This window comes from Rhipicephalus microplus, chromosome 1 (genome assembly GCF_043290135.1).
Source record: "Rhipicephalus microplus isolate Deutch F79 chromosome 1, USDA_Rmic, whole genome shotgun sequence".
In the NCBI taxonomy this organism is placed as follows: domain Eukaryota; kingdom Metazoa; phylum Arthropoda; class Arachnida; order Ixodida; family Ixodidae; genus Rhipicephalus; species Rhipicephalus microplus.
In genome coordinates this window covers 175,321,312-175,333,960 of record NC_134700.1, presented here as the reverse complement: position 1 = coordinate 175,333,960, position 12,649 = coordinate 175,321,312, and the positions used below count along the sequence as shown (strand labels likewise).

General features: G+C 43.9%; 1 long non-coding RNA gene across 1 annotated transcript in view; it reads left to right on the top strand.

The window, feature by feature from the left end:
- The window catches only part of LOC142769015 (uncharacterized), a 637,773-nt gene that overhangs the window by 469,636 nt on the left and 155,488 nt on the right, over nt 1–12,649 (top strand). Inside the window, exon 4 of the long non-coding RNA XR_012885600.1 lies at nt 11,801–11,864. This is a non-coding gene — a long non-coding RNA (uncharacterized LOC142769015). The remainder of the gene's footprint in view (nt 1–11,800; nt 11,865–12,649) is intronic.

Below are 12,649 nucleotides of genomic sequence, written 5' to 3'. Positions count from 1 at the left end.
ACGTGTTTTTTGTTTCTTCTTTTTGTTTCTTTTTTTGCGTACTCACGTACGCGAAAAAAAGACAAAAAAACAAGGGAATGAAAAATGCACGAGAACCTGCTAATTTCATTTGCAAAGTGCCCTCACCGCCTTGTAGCAAGCCAAGGCAATCGAAAGGCTGTATGCCTGTGGGATAGTGTTGATATTTGTCTGTGGCACTTCTGGTCACAAAAAGAGACAAGGGATGGAAGGAAAAATCGCGCGAAGGATCCAGCCAGGCGAGCATCTCCGTGCCAACGTACCAGCATACGTGACGAAAGCGCAGCTCAGCGGAAGTAAAAAAAAAATCAGCGACGCACAAACTATCACACTGCAATTTTGTTCAGAAAACTTCTGATGGTACAGGCAGAGCCTCGCGGCGTGCGGGCCCCCTCCTTGCTGACTAATCACCAAACTGCAATTGTGAAAGCAACGCTCTTCAAGAATTCCAAAAAAGAAACCTTCCGCATTAGTTCCTGTAACCGATTGCGTTTTCGGAAAGAGCCCCTATACTACTTCCCATAAGGAATCTGCGGGGCATTGTCTTCCGTATCTGAGAGGCACCGATCTGTTGAGCAAGGGATAAAAATACGTCATGACGTTGCGAGGGAAGCTCAGGCAAGGCAGTTGCTGACCTAAATGGCCAGGGCATACCCGCATGCGCCTGCGGTAATCCACTACACGGCCATCATCAGGACATCCGAAAGAAGCCATTCCATATTTAATTGGCTCGTATACCGACGCATCTGCGCAACTACTGCAACCTATATGAGCGTATTGTCATATTGCAGATATTTTAAATAGTAAATATGGTCACAACTTAGCACCGGGCTGGAAGTACTAGTTTCCTCTGGCCTTGTAAGTGCGGAGCACGCTAGCTACCCGGACTGTCGTATGTTGTCGCATTCGATCGTCAACTGGAGTAACAAAGACCACATCAACTACAAAAATAACTAAAAGAAAGCGAGCAAGCAAGAAAGTAGAAAAAAGAAAAAGGAAATGCAAGAATAGGAAGAAAATTAGATATATCAAGAAAAAGAAACCAATGGAGAGTAAGAAGGAAGTATAAGTATACAGTGAAAAACAATTGGCAGATCCCACGTACAGTGGGAATCGACAATATGCGAAGCACGAATGAGGAAGGTTAATATGTAACTTTAAAATCAGCATAATGTCACGAGGTGGAGGTAAATGATGCCGTACATGACTTACTTGTCATGATTATCATGTTTGAATGTGTCGCTTACCTTCGTTGTCCATTCACGTCACGTGATACCAAATTTAGTGTACGTGGAGCTAGCAAAATGGCCGCGAGCACGCTATGAGCGTGGTATGTTGTCATATTTTACATAACACGACTGTCAGAATTATCATGTTTGTACCACGCTGCTTTTCGCGCCGATGCGTTACCCAGACAACACTGCGTGTCCCTTTTTTCGTGACGAAGGGACGCCGAACGCGATCAAACGCGCATGCGTCAAAGCAACGCAGCACGGCACACGCCTGTGAGTGAGAATTTATTAGAAGGCAGAGAGGTTGGCCTGAGCTAGTTCGCTCTAGCCTGCTACTCTACACAGGGGATAAGGGGAGGGGTGGAAGAAAAGAGGGATGAAGGGTGCACACGCCTGTGAGTATATGGCAAGACCGGCGCCTGGCGTCGCAAGACCAGCGTGACGCGACGAAATGAACGCCAGCGAGCACGCACACCGCGTCACGTCGAAACGTATTGGTACCTTGACTGTAGTATGTAGTTATGTTCTCACATGGCACGCATCTCATAATAATCATTTTTGCGCTAGTCACATACCTTCGTCATTCATTGACGTCACGTAATACAAAATTTGGCATATGTGAAGCTAGCGAAACGGCCGCGAGCGCACCATGAGTTTGGCATGTAGTCATGTTACATGACTCGCATATCATGATTATCCTGTTTGGATATGTCATTTACCTATGTCGTCCGTTCACGTCACGTAATATCGAGTTTGGTACATGGGAAGCTAGCGAAACGGCCGCCAGCGCATCATGTGCGTGGCGTGTAGTCAGGTTGTTACATAACACGTATCTCATGATTATCATATTCGCACCAGTCACATACCTTTGTCATCCATTCAAGTACTGTAATACCGAACTTGGTGTATGTGACACTAGGGAAATGGCCGCGAGCGCATCATGAGCGTGGCATGTAATCATGTTGTTACATGACATGCATGTCTTGATTTCTACGTTAGGGTCTGTCGCTTGCTTTCACCATGCAGTCATGTGATACCATACGAGTTTTGCAACATGTCATGTGAACGAAACCACCGCGAGAGCTGCAAGATCATGAATTGTGAATCATGACTTTCATGACATACATGTCATGATTTTCTTGTTATGACTAGTCGAATATATTTTTCATACAGTCATGTTATGCCACACGAAGTTTGGTATTGATATCATGAATGAAACGGCCAGGAGAGCTAAAGTCGTAAGCGGCTAGATAGATGGATAGATAGATAGATAGATAGATAGATAGATAGATAGATAGATAGATAGATAGATAGATACGCTCAAAGTCGCCGAAGTTCGCCAAGAAATGCTTCGCATTTAAAAAAAGACAGAAAAGAGAGAAAAACCTATAAGAAACAAAGTATACTGCCTAGCTCCGCTTTGATTGATATGTGGGGTTTAACGTTCCAAAACCACCATATGATTATGAGAGGCGCCGTAGTGGAGGGCTCCGGAAATTTCGACCACCTGGGGTTCTTTAACGTGCACCCAAATCTGAGCACACGGGCCTACAACATTTCCGCCTCCATCGGAAATGCAGCCACCGCAGCCGGGATTCGAACCCGCGACCTGCGGGTCATTAGCCGAGTACCTTAGCCACTAGACTACCGCGGCGGGGCGGCCCAACTCCGCTTGCCCGTAGGGCGAAGCTGCCTTCATTTTTTACTCCTCTAGCTCTTTTTGTTGAGTATCAATGTAACAAATAAAAAATGGGGGACCCTTTAGCTTCGTTTTGAAGAGTTGAACGCGATAGCGAAATCCACACACACACACACACACACACACACACACACACACACACACACACACACACACACACACACACACACACACACACACACACACACACACACACACACACGCACACACGCACACGCACACGCACACACACACACACCTATACACACACACACACACACACACACACACACACACACAAGTGGGTGAGCGTGCGACTGGTACACACCGGTTTTTGATCTTAAGCAAGAGTCACATGGCCTCCAAGATACACACCGTGTGCTCGCCATCTCGGAGGCTGTAAAGAGTCTCACTATTGTTCATAGGAGGCAGCGCGTTATTTAGCGTTTGCTGTTTTCTTGATGAACGCCTCTGGAAATGAATTAGATGTTTTCCGCTAGATGGAGATAGTTGTTTATTTTTAGAGAAGTTTTGAAAGTTCCTGCGAGTTCTTAGCCGCGATGGTTGCACTATCTCGGCCTTTTTCGACGAAATTTGATGGCTTTTTAAATGCACCTACATATCGCTGTATGGGCTCGTTTTGTCGTGCCACCTGTAGAACAAAATGTGTTAATGAGACTCCTTCCATTACGTGGCATTTCTGTATAGTGTTTTTTCCCCAAAGTAGCTGCTAGTAATATTGTGCCTCAGTGGTAGGGCACCTCATTTGCCAGACGAATGGCCCGGGTTCGATCTTCAATGGTACCAAGAATGTTATGGTTTATTTTATTTGCTTCTTTCTCGATTTTTAGCTCACAACCAATGGTGCCGACACCGCTGGCGCAATTTCTGCGACACGAGCTCTCTAGCGCTATTGCGTTAATTGACAGCCGTTCTAATGGTCGCCTGCACCTGAAGCCTCCTATAGCAACATATCCTTCAGTGCATGAAAAATTGTATACATATTTCATGCCCCTACGTTTAGAACATATCCAAATTGCATTAACTAACGTTAATAACGTAGTTTGTCCACTGAAACACCTAAAAGAAGAAAAAAGCCGAGGCGGAGACAAGTAAACAACAATGATCTCATGCTTCGAGTCCTCCGTGTGTAGGATGGGGACATACCCAAGGCACTCCTATAAATGGGGCAGTAATGCTTCGATTTGATGATACATTCATTCATTTATTAGAAGAGGACAACCACCCCACCGTGGTAGTCTATAGTGGCTAAGGTACTCGGCTGCATTTTCGATGAAAGCGAGACTGCTGTAAGCACGTGTGCTGAGGTTTGAGTGCACGTTAAAGATAAAGAACACCAGGTGGTCGAAATTTCCGGAGCCCCCCACTACAGCATCTCTCATAATCTGATGGTGCTTTTGGAACGCTAAACATCACATATCAAGAAGAGCACAATGATACAAAGTTGAAATGATGTCAGAGTCCTGCAAGCTTTCTCAAAAAGACGTAGTGAAGCCACAGGGTAATCGGTTGCTATTTTCAGGGTTGGATAAGAAATACCCTATTAAGGATCACAAGGTATGCTTAGCGTGAAGAACGTTCAATCCGGACTCGTATTGCGCACATCAAGCTTCGTTTGTGCGCAGAACTGGTATGTTTACATATTTATTCATTTTACCTATTTAATTATTTATTTACAAAGCCCCTATAGATTTCAGCAGGAGTAATGTGTGAGGACAGGGGCACAATACATTGCCTAATCACAGTAGTTGAAGCATCAAAACACGATATCATACTTGCTACTTATGGCACGAGCTTAAACAAGCCTATATTGACGCATTCATGGCACAAAGACCGAAACTATTTCTAACGCTTTCAGAAAGGTGTATATGTACACAAACCTTGTTAGTGCTGCTACCTTGATAACCAATCTAAATGTATCAGTCTAATATAAATCTCAAATTTATTAGTATCTTGCGGGTCATTCATACGTAAAAAGTTGCAACAATTTTGCAAGAAAAGGCTGTAGAAATTATCTCTGATGGTAAGATAAGAACACTTTATACCTTGATAAAGTCAGCATGATGTACGAGCGCTGATTTTGTGCAGCGAAAAATAAGCCATTAAAGTACCTAATAAAAGGTCTTTGTCCTTCAGCCATAACCTGCATTTCGGTTCACAAAAATGAAACCAAACTTTATACGTACTCATTTTGTCGTTTAGTGTCGTCATGAAAAAAAAAACAGTAACCTTAAAGTCCTTGGAATAGCTCCGAGAGCTCAACAATTCAATAGGTCCATCGGATGGCTTTGGTCAAGGCGTTACACCTATAGGTCATACTGCGAAGACATAAAGAAATATACTCTCAGTTAAGCCCAATTAACGAAAATTCTATTTTCAAATTAAATATTGAACAAATGGCCTCGAACAAATTGTTTAGGAATAGATGCGTCCCATCATATAAGCATGGTATTTGTTTTTAGGTGATGCGCTTTATTTTGCCGCAACAAACGGTCCAGGGCAAACGTAAACATGAGGCCACTTCACGAGCTAGAACAAATCGTTTCTCTGTTTCCCACTTTTTTTTTTGAAATAACATAGAAGTTTGTTGTTTTTGTGTTGTGTTGTCCTCTGAAGCTCACTGTTTCCTCTATATACAATTGTTCTGCTTCGAGCGAGACAGAAAACGGAGGGTGAGCCTCCGACTGGCCATGCTCACAGTGCCGGAAAAATAGCTATCTTGGGCGCCGGGCCACTATTTACTGTGTCTCTGGAGTGTGCCGGCCGCGTTCTGCTCCCGGCGTTCTCGCACACTGCGAAGCGGGTACGCAACAACAGTTACGACAAAAACAAGAAACGAAGGACAAAACGATGTTTCTTCGAAATCGAAATAAGCCAAACGGATTTTATTCTTGTTTCCCTCTCGCTTCCGAAGTCCCTTCCGACGCTGTTCAATGGGAAACACTGTGTTTCTCCCCCCCCCCCCCCGACGAAACAATTTTGGTTTGTTTTCGCCGACGGATGTTTGATGAAGTGAACAAAGATAAGGCACTGCTGCACTGGAGAGAAAATATTTTTGCGATAGCCAAGATTGAGTGCGCATTTGTGTGGCAACACACACACACAAAAAGCTTGTGTCACCGCACTACTGTATCACAGGTAGCAATAGTAAGGTAAGCATGACAGTAGTTTGCTGTTGTTTTATTCTGAAACAAATTAGAGCTATGCAAATATCCGTAAAATACAGGTGTCCAGAACGCTAAAACTTGTCGAATTTTCTTGAGTAAGCACCCCAGCCGACCACAGGGATAAAAAAAAAAACAGACGTTACAATTAGTTCAAGACCCTAAAAATGAAAACAGGATCTTCGCACACCTTCTGTTCATGTAGCACCGCAAAAATACCATGAAGTGAACGTACAATCAGCAAGTACAAGCCCACCACGGTGGTGCGGTGACTACTGTGCCCTGCTGCTGTTCCGAAGTTCACGAGTTTGATCCTGACTGCTGCAGTTGGATTTCAATGAAGGCAGAATGATTACTGCCAGATTACTGCTAGATTTCAGTGTATTTTAAAGAAACCCAGCTGGCCTGAATTTCTGAAGCTTTCCGATGCGGAATTCCTCATAATATTGTCGGTGTTTTGGGGCGTCGAAACACAAATATTAATATTAAAGTATAGGTACGCGACACAATACAGCACAAGACAGCGTCCATGTGGAACCACCACTCGACCGCGGCCATAAGCAACCCCTCATCATAGATCGTTTGAGGGTGTTTTCTAATACAAGGGCTGTTCAAATGAAAATGTACCAGATGACACTGCAGCTGTAAATGAAAACTTTATCTAAAGTTCACACTATGGTACCCGATAGCATGCAACGATCTGAGTGATGAATCATCTGAAGGATGCCTTGTTCCCATAATTTTCGCGGCCGAGAAGAGCCCCAGTCTTTCACAACGTTTTTGAGATAGCCGTCCGAGTTAAGCGTTTTGCTTTTAGATGCTTTTTTTCAGTCAATTAGACGCAAGGTGGTCAAATGCGCTAAATTACGGCCGGTTTAACACCTTTTGCTTCGAGAAATGGGATAACGCATCGCTTTCTTTTTTTCTTGCGTCGAAGACTTGCCTTTGAGGCATAATATTTTTGTGGTAAATGTGTGCTGTTAGGCCGGTGTTGTGTATGAAGTGAAGTATTGTCTTGTGGAATCTGTTTTCATGTATCCAGCGGTTGTAATTGGCTGTGTCGCTGTGGTGAAGGCCGGCTTGAGCGAGGTGACGGGAGCGTTCTGGCTGCAACCCTTTACATGTCCGTAAAAGGTGGTATATATCTGCTTGCATTGCAGGAGTGGGACAATACGAGCACGTATCACCAACTCGTAAAGGTGACCAGTTTCATGACGATATAACGGCCGGTGTAAGGGCCACCCCTGCCCGAAGCCTCCTAAGCACAACTTCCTCTTCTCTAGAAAGGTGAGGGGGGAGAGAGCAGACACACAGTGGAATGAGAGCACGTGTATCCTGCCGGAGAACATATTTACGGGTATGGAGTAAGTTTAGGGGCTGAGGTGAAAGGGGAATGGCTGGAAAGTCTATGTCTGGAGGGCAGTGCGCCTGCTGGTCAGCAGCAATGTTGTGTGGGTTCGCAGCATGGCCTTGAATCCAATGTACTTTTACGCAAGTAGCCGTATTATGGTTCCGCTTATGAATCGCTTCGCAGATCTCCATTGCCTTGAGTACTTTCTTGAGCTCCTTAATAGCTCCTAAGAAATCAGTGTATACGTCCATCTGCCTAATTGTGGGCAGCTTGGAGGTAGCATCCTGGATTGCGTCGTGGATAGGTTGAAGCTCTATCACAAGAGGAGTGGCTTCCGTAGATAGATAACGCTGGTTGCCTCCGACAAAAGTATGCGTATACTACTCAGAAATGATGTCTTTCCGCCGTCTTGTAGAATAGCAGCATCTGTGTATAGTTTGCAGGTGTTAGCGCATGGGGCCTCGATGATGGAGCGTTCGCCAATTGTAGATGGTGTTTGGGAGCGCCGTAACTTTGTTGTTTTATTAGATGTGATGGTTGTGAATTCTCAGGGAGGCATAGACTCGGGCTGGTTGTCAATGCGAGAGCCATGTTGAAAGTGAGCATGCAACGCAGCAACAACCGGTATAAGTTGCCTTTTGATTTCACGAGTTTTTCTCTTCGCGTAACCAGCTCTGCGATTGTGTTAAGCTGGGCGTGCTCCTGTAAAGTTGGCATGGGAGTGATGCGAGGTAACGCTGGTATTGCGCGCATAGCATCACAGTTAATAGTCTCAAACTGTGCCAACTGGGCTAAAGTTAACCGTTAAAATTGCGCCTGGAATAAAATTCTTGGCTGCAGAACTGTGTGGACTAGCTGTCGAGCTACATGTGTACGAGCTCCAGCTGCTTTCGATGTGATGCAGTGAATCCGATGAAGTGTTTTTGTGGAACTCTGTCGCGAAGTTTGACGATTAAGCTATGCGTTATAAAGCTTACGACAACATAACGCATCGCTTAATCGTCAAACTTTGAGATGCGAACGCCACCATTCCTCCCATGCGCTCTCGCATCAATTTTGCGGTGCTCTTTATATGAACATCTGCTCTCTCCTGCGCATGCGGTCACCCTCACATGCCCTGATTCATGGCAACGACTGCTACTTTATTCCCCACATGTCTCACTACGTTGTGTCTTAGCGGCAAGAGTCTCTATGTTAAAGGTCATGCTGTTACAACATTTCGCACCTCTTTATTATGAACACACTTTATATACGAGCAACTATTCATTTATGTGGCACCGTCAAGCATTCAGAGAGAGAGAGAGAATAAGGATGAAAAAAATGCAGGGAGGTTAACTATGATTGAGCCTGGTAGCCTGGTGTGGAGGGGTAAGGGAATAAATGTTAGAGAGAGAGAGAGAGGAAGAGGAATATCACTCATGCCGTTGACAAAACGGCAGTTATGTGCTTAACATCACCGACGGTGAGTCACATCCGTGTCTTAATCAATTGAGCACATTCGTCGCATTAACGTGTATGCGCGGTTCCATACACCTAAAATCTTGCCGATGGTGAAGCCATGAATGTGCAGCTTGCGTTCTCAAGCAGCAGGATTCTGAAGGCTTACGAGAACTGAAGTGATGCTGTCAAGAAGTTGCAACACGCTTCGAGCTGTCGGTGTCTGCATCTTGCTGATCAGCACAAGCATAGCATTCCGCATAAATGAAAAAACCAATGACATGATTTTACCACATGTTCTTGGCTTACGAGTTGTGCATGTGCATGGAAGCATGAAAAGGAGCATATATAGTGGTGCTGCCGGCTGCAAGAACATATTAGCCATCGGCTCCCAATGGACGCGAAATTAGTAGCACAGTTAGTTTTCGACCTTCAAAAGTAACAGTCGGGTTGGTTAGTCTTAAAATAGTGCAGCGTTTGCCTGGAGCAAAACCTTCAATCTTTCGTCATCGTTTTCTTGCACTATATTTTATCTTTTTGAAAATGTAACCAGGTCATGCCAAGCTGGGTTTTACACCTCTGCCTTTTCTTATTGGTCGTTGTGCAGTAATTGAATAGATGAACTTGATTTCACATAACCGATATTATCATAAGTTGCAAGGGTAGCTTAATCCATAAAATTACCGGAAATCAATTAGCCGATGATGCAGCCCGCTCAGCCCATGAAGGAAACCGTGCAGTCCCGATTCCTCTATCAAGGAATGATGCAGCAAGACAACTTACCTGCTGGCTCGAGATCTCACACGCACGTTCTGGTCGTCTACCAGCTTCCAAAGGTGTCAATTTTATGAACTGGATCCTTCGCTCAAGCTAAAGCTACCATCACAACTTACCCGCTCCGATGCGACACTGTTATGCCGCCTTTGGTTGGGTGTTGCATTTACAAAGGTGTACTCCTTTCGCATTGGTATGGCAGACACTCCTACATGCGACTACTGCGGAGCTGAAGAGACTATCGAACACGTCCTGTGCAGCTGCGCTTGCTACGACACACAGCGATGCCAGCTCCGGATGATTTTGAATCAACTTAACCCCGGACCATTTTGTGTGCTTGAGATACTAGGACCTTGGGCTTCTGCCTCAGTTGCGCAGAAAGCAAGTAAAGCACTGCTAATTTACCTAAAGTCAACAAACCTGAGTGACCGCGTGTAGACTGTGTGTGCTCCCCGAGTGTGCTCGTGATTGTGTGTACCTTCTCATCTCTTTGCAACCTCTTTTCTCCCCTTTATCCCTTCCCCAGTGCAGGGTAGCAAACCGGATGTGCGTCTGGTTAACTTCCCTGGCTTTCCTTGCATCTTTATCTCTCTCTCTCTCTATACTGGGCCTTTCGCTTGTTTTGCTTTATGTAATTCATATTGCCACCTACCTCTAGTAGTGGGTCGTATGCCAAGGTGAAGGCTCACACGACACAGAAGAAAGAAGTGCGCGTGGGCCCCCACTCTGGCAAACAAGCCCAACCGACGCGCTTGGTTAGAGCCCTGTTGCTTAGACGTCAATAAACCTTGTCGACACCCCCTGGAGCGACATGACAATATCGTATGTATATCCGTCTCACCAGAGCCTATTATTGTATGCAGACGACATCAAGTGATTTTTTTATCTCAAATCACTCTAAAGAACTAGAAAAAAATGTATACAGTACGCCACTCTTAAACTGACTTAAACCGAACAAACTACAGTTGAATGCAAAGAAGTGGAGATGTAATATATTTCGACCAGTAAATAGGTATGTCAAATATGACATGAAGGTAAGCTTCGATAGGAACACTATAAAACAAGAAAAAACATAAAAAAATTTCTTGGGGTACTGTTTAGTCAAGGCATAACTTGGAACGTGCACAATAATCATTTAGTTAAAAACTTTTGGCAACGGTTGGATGCATGTACAGAATTGGTTCCCTCATTCCTCTGTGGCTGAAAAAAAGTACAAAGCCCTATTACGTTCGAGGCTTTGTTACTGCGTACCAGCATGGGGTACGACAACAGTGAAAAAATATAACAAACTTATAATGCGAGAAAGGAAATGTTTCACTGTTACGAAAATTACCAGGGTAGATGGAACCATTTGCGCACTTCAGTGCTATTTCATAAACGTGAAGTGCTAAAAGCAAACTAAATATTATATTTTAAACTGCTTCAAGTGGTACACCAAAACAAGTGGTGTAAGCAAAACGGAAATGACTAACGTTACCCTGCTAAAAAAAAACATAAACAGTTTACCAAGAACCAGGACAAGTTGTGGAAAACATACGCTGCATTACAAATTAACGCAAATGGGTAATGAATTTTAAAATGGCGTGCAGTTTGACATCAGTTTAAAGACATTTAAAAACAAATTGAAAAAAGTTTGATAAAAGAGAAATAAGTTATCATGGCTAATCTATATTGTGTAGAAAGCGTAGGTACAATTGGGCTGTGACATATTCACTTGTGTTCGGATAGTGTGTCGTTTCATTATGGTATACGATGTATTCAGTATTGTTCCTGCATATTTTTTGTCTCTTTTTATGCGTATGACTTGCATATCTCCACTACGTAAGTGTATTATGCTTTGCTTGTTTGTAACTGCAAAAACAAAAATTGCGTATCTGTAGTAAACTACAACTGCAGAGGCCTTTGTCGTGCGCATGAAAAGACTTTTGCAGAAGCATTTTTTTCTTGCATTTCAATAAATAAAATAAATTACCACTACTACTAAAAAATAAAAAAAACACTGGTGTAATCACTCAACTCGCTCGCTGTTAATTCGGTCCACCATTCGAAGCGTCAGTATTGGGGTTATGCCCCCGCTTTTGATTCGCATGAGTATATTTTTTTGTTTCTTGCTTCTTTTATGCAGCCTTGAGATGTCGACTTCCAACATGAGTACAGCCTACTTTGTGTATTTCCGCCACTTATTACAGGTAAGCAGTGTTTCTGCACTAATAGGTGACGATGGTTTGCTTGGAAACTTTTCTTTCTTCTATATGTGCACGTTCGTAGTGATCCAATTAGCAGATATTTGGCTGACACCGTGTTTGCAGCAAGCTTTGTCTGGGCTAATCGTTGCGGCCGCTGATGCTTCATTAGCATGGAGCGTGCCACTTCGATTTATTTTCAGACACGACACGTGATTTATTCAACTTGCTTCGAATGGTCTCGCTCGCGAAAGACGTAGACGTCATCAATCAGGTGAGAATCTGATTCATTTATCAAGTGTTCAAGCAGATAAAGCAGATATGCCAAAGCGCTGCTCGAATATGCCGTTATTTTTGGCCACCAGCCCTCGAAAGGCGCGATCTCGAAGGGCTAATGTTGATTCGCTGGTCTGAGGCTTTGTGCTAGACTTCACCATTTCGCTCGAACACTTTGTCTCGAACACATTTGGGTGTAGTGCAGGAAGTTCAAAACCAAGCTAAATGTGATGATCAATGACATCTGAAAGACACAAGTACTCAAGTGTAAAGCGAGGTGAACTCGATGTCAGGAGAAGAAGTAACGGAAATGCGGAACTTGAACTATCAAAGTGAAAGCTCTTCACTCTAAAAACACTTCCATTGTGTCAGCGAGATTGTTGTTCTCTAGCCCAGTTCTGAACTGGTGGTTATGTTCAACGTCGCTTCCTTTCGCTCACGTATCAATCATCCCATTGCCATATCAACTTACAATATTAACATAGTAAAATTACACCTGTGAGACAATAATAATG